Source organism: Leiobunum rupestre, chromosome 3, assembly GCF_980474605.1.
Source record: "Leiobunum rupestre chromosome 3, qqLeiRupe1.1.hap1, whole genome shotgun sequence".
Taxonomy (NCBI): Eukaryota; Metazoa; Arthropoda; class Arachnida; order Opiliones; family Sclerosomatidae; genus Leiobunum; species Leiobunum rupestre.
The window spans coordinates 37283871-37289282 of record NC_143386.1 but is presented as its reverse complement, the minus strand read 5'-3'; positions in this window follow the sequence as shown (position 1 = coordinate 37289282).

Genomic DNA, 5412 nt, shown 5'->3' with positions numbered 1-5412 from the left:
ATATTTCCGAGAGCCAGGCCCTTCAGCTGAAGAGGTTGGCCACCCCTGATCTATATTAATAATAATAATAACAGGTTTTTTTATTGCTTGATTATTAACGACTTCATTACTAGATTGGCTAGTTGTGTTTAGAAAATTTATTACAAATACCAAGATTTGTTTTTCAATAGGAATAAATGTTTTAAAATCTTAAATTAAAAAATAACAATTAACAAGTAAAATTTATAAAAAAAATAACAAAGTAAATAAAAAATAAAATAAAAATTGCAAAGAGCTACGAGTTAATTGGGTACATTCTGGCTTGATTTTTAAAGTACGGCAAGCCTTTTGATATATTCAGTTAATTAAACAAATCGGTCGATTTACAGAAAATTTAATTTAGTTTTAGTTCAGTATTAGCAAATGAAGCGTATTACTCGGCGAGTTTATAAAATAACCCTTCGAATTTCGTACCGACAAGCTAACGTCACTAAGTGGATTGACGGCATGATGACATTTCTTTATCTGAATTGACCTATAATTCAGCTGCTCCGAAATTTGAGAGTTCTAACGTTAATTTTTATTCTAGTGTTGCAGCTTTTGCGTGTTTTTAAAGAGCTGAGTGGTGATGTTTTTAAATGATTAAACCATTATTAATAATTAATTCCCAAATTCCAAACTAGCCCCCGGCCAAAAACCTTTCTCAAAGCGCCATTAACAAAACTTATCGTAGCCCCCTTTTTGAAGGGGCATAGTTAAGTTCCCATAACATCTTCGCCAATCAGTGGTAATTATATTGAAAAATAGTATTTTCTATAAATTCTAGTTCCCTTCGGTCGTTTGCTCGCTCGGACAAATAGGAATACCATTATATAATTTATCTCAGGTCAAAAGTAAGACAACAAAAAGTATAACACCAACTTCGATAGATCTCAAGAATTACAAAATTGTGATTTACAAAATAAACTAATTATTCATGGTATATATGTTGTGATATATTACCAAATTAATGATATTAAAAGATATTTTAAAGATTTATTTCTAAATGTCCTACTACTTCTACATTCAAAATTTAAATTTTTTAGACAAATCGTGAAACCCATGTTGATTCAAATTTCCCATATAGCGTGAAACCATGAATATATCTAGCTATGAATATACAATAGCAATAGCCTCTCTAACCTCCCGCTAATATTTGCTCCGACCGAGTGAGGAGCATGCAGTCATTTCCTTCAGTCTCCTGATTGGCTGAAAACGCGTCACTGGTCTCGAAAGTTGCCATCCAAATCAAATCGACATGATAAAAGGGCTATATCGTAGGGTTGGATATTCATAGCTAGATATATTCATGGTGAAACCCATGTTGATTTCAAATTCCCCATATAGCGTGAAACCCATGTTGATTTCAAATTCCCCATATAGCGTGAAACCCATGTTGATTTCAAATTCCCCATATAGCGTGAAACCCATGTTGATTTCAAATTTCCCATACACTGTATAGCGTAAAACCCATTTTGATTCCCAATTTCCCATACACTGTATAGCGTAAAACCCATGTTCATTCCAAATTTCCCATATAGCGTGAAGCCCATGTTGATTCCCAATTTCCCATATAACGTGAAGCTCATGTTGATTCCAAATTTCCCATACACTGTTAGCGTAAAATTCATGTTGATTAAAATTTCCCATATAGCGTGAAACCCATGTTGATTTCAAATTTCCGATATAGCGTGAAACCCATGTTGATTCCAAATTTCCCATACACTGTTAGCGTAAAACCCATGTTGATTTAAAATTTCCCATATAGCGTGAAACCCACATTGATTCCAAATTTCCCATATAGCGGGAAACCCATATTGATTACAAATTTCCCATATAGCGTGAAACCTATGTTGATTACAAATTTCCCATATAGCGTGAAACCTATGTTGATTCCAAATTTCGCATATAGCGTGAAACCTATGTTAATTCCCATATATCATCCAAAATGGACTTATTTTTCAGGGTTCCGAAGTGGTATTAAACCGGTGGTTGACAGTGCCCCCGCCAGCAGTAGGCACAAGTAGGCACGTGCCAATGTTAAAAAAAAATTAGGCTTATTTTAGGGGCCTCTAAAAGTTTAAAAAAATTGCCTCTGGGGCCTCCAAATGTGATTTTTAAATTTTATTTATTTTTAAAAATTGGTCATCTAGCCTATAAATAATAGTAGGTAATGGTAAATAATATATTTTCATGAATTATTTATAGTATTTAAAACATTAACTTACATTTAAGGAGATAAAACCTTTAAGATTAGAACAGACTTTTAGAGAAATGAATGATTTTCTTGATTTTACAAATAATTATACAATATAAACCGATATTTACTTTTATTTGTCATATTTATTATATTTATCATTATTTAAAAGTGGTATGAGCAATATTGGATAAAAATGGTATTTTTGGAACACAGGAGTTTTGTCATGTGAAATATTTCGATACCAATAATCATGAATCAATTTAACCCATGAATATCCAACACTATCATTAGCCACGGTATACTCTGCGAGAACGTGGGGCCTATTTCGTGCCATGCAAGTGATTCTCTTTTTCAAGCCAATAAGAACGAATTCGGAAATGATGTCATTTCAGCGCCAGATAATTTACGAGAGCAGAATAGCCGCGAAATGACTTCTCACGGACGGTTCACGTTATTTTGTTAAAAATAAGCTTTACAGTTAAAAATATAAAATGAAAAGGAAGGATATTTTGAAAGCGATGCTATCGAGTGCCTGTGAGATTTTTAACAATTGAAACATACAAACTATCTCTGAAAAGATAAGCCTCGGTGAAACTTTGGAAGAAAACCTGAGCGCTCGAACCTGAGTCAATGTTTGCCATATTTTTATTAAATAATAAATGCTCTGCTATAATTTTATTCTAATAAAAACTATTCTAATAATAATATTAAATTGATAGATCAATTTATTTAAATAGATTAATAATAAATACTGCAAAATGGAAACATAACCATAACGCGTCATTTTAGGAACTAACGCTTCGACTGCTTATAAATAACAGCTGAGTCAGCTGAGTTCTACTTCGACTACGTCACTATAAATTGGCTCCGCCCCACGCATCGCCAGAGGTGACGTCACCTAGGGTATTCCAGTTGAATATTCATGGCTTAAATAGATTCATGCTATAATTAAATAACTAGCTTGGAAACGTTCATGACGAACTTCATGAAAATCTTTTTATCAGAAAAAAAACATGTAGTATCACCGTTCAATGTGTTCATGGAAAGAAATATCCACACCCATTGACTCTCCGAACGCTATGACCTGACAAGAAAGGTACATTCGTGATATTTTTGTTATTTTCGATGGACTGATTAGAAACCTTAAATACCAGTGCGATGCTACTTTTGATAATAGTGATAATTTCAGATCAGTTTGTAATACTTGGACATAAGATTAGATAGGGTGTTACATTTTTAAGTCATCCGCAAAAAGTCTTAATTTGGAATTTCATGGATATAGATCACAAACAAGAAGGGACTTATGTCCGATGGAGAGGATAGTGTTATCGATATTTCCCTTATGGAAAGAACAATACACACAATCCTTCTAATGTGTTAAGTTTGTATGAGCTATTCACAGCAACCTGCAACGCCGGTATCACAACCAAAATATATCCACGGTCACACATATATACAAATTTACACTTATTTATTACTTCTAGTCATACTTTGAAAGCATCGAAGATTCCCTCGATCAGTGTCACTCTTATTTTTTACTTCTGATCACACTTATTTGTTACTAGTTAGCCGTTGAGTGTCACACTTATTTCTTCTGGTTAAACGACAAAGACTAGTTCGATCAGTTTCATACTTATTTGTTACTTCTGATCACACTTATTTGTTACGTTGAGTGTCACACTTATTACTTCTGGTCATACGCCGAAGACTAGGTCGATCAGTGTCATATTTAATTGTTACTTCTGGTCATACGTTGAAAGCGCGTCGCACTCTGAACGGCCTTGAAAAACGCTAGAGGGAAACAGGCGCGTAGACCTATATAAACACGCGGATTTACAATGTTGGAAATTGCGGAGCTCCGTATACGCTGCCCAAAAAAACCTTAGAATTAAAATTAAGGAACTTATTTGAAACTCTAGGTTATATGTAAACCACAGCTATTCAAAAATATAACTTTAATGAAAATCGGACTTAAATTAAGGAACGTTATGCCTACTTTCAGGCGGAAATATAAGTGTCACACTTATTTGTCTCTTTTGGTCATATTAGAACGACCTCCGATAAGGGGCACACTTATTTGTTACTTCAGGTCATATTAGAACGGCCTTGGAAAATGCCAGAGAGAAATTCGCGTAAACTCTCTATAAGCACACGTATTTCCAATGTTGGAAGTTGATGGGGGTATTTATACGCTGTCCAAAAAACCTTACTAAGAATTAAAATTAAGCAACGAAATTGCAATTCTAGGTTATATGGAAACCACAGCTTTTCAAAAATATAACTTTCATGAAAATCGGATTTAAATTAAGGAACGTTATGTCGACTTTCAGGCGGAAATATAAAACCACGAACATTGGGGTCCCGTAAATAACCCCGAAAACTATACTTAAATTTAATGTTTACTGATATAACCGAAGTTATAGTTCCACTGAATCCTAACCTATCCAATAATATTTTTTTTAACGTTACCGGACTTAATTTTTAACAAAATATCAACCACACAAAGCCAAACTACCGAAAACGGTAAATTGGGCAAATGCCAACTTGTTGGGCTTCGATTTCAAAAATTTATGAAAGGCTATCAATGGCGAGATATGCACACTCGAACGAGATATCATTGACTCTTCTAGCCCTTACCGTTGAAGAGTTATGCGCGACACGGCAGCATCGGCATCGGCGGCAACGGCTAAACTGTACGTGAGACTAATACACACAAATCCTTAGGATTGTGTGTAAAAACAATCATCCCTCATAAGACTCCCTCAATAAATATTTTGTTTTTTCGGCCGCCAGGGCAAGTCTCGTTAGTTAGATGAGGCAGTTCGCTGAGTTCGTTCTTGTCACCCGTTGCGTAATGTTACTAATGTATATAATGTAATTCATTCATCATTAAATACTTTTTTGATTGTAAAACGAGAGATTATTCATGAAATAACCAACGCATTTAACAATAGTTACTAGACAATTACCGGGCCGTCGCCAGCCCAAAACCTTTGGTAGGGCCATAGTAGCGCACAATATTTTAGTTATAATGTCGGATTTTGAAACATAACTTAGTCAATTTTCTATTTAGTTAATAATTTGTAGGGAACGAAGCCGCACAAACAATTGTAGGTTGGGGCCAATTACCTTTAAAGGCTTTTCATAGTATTTCGTAGGAGGGGGGGGGTCAAACGAATTCAGGGCGCGCGGGC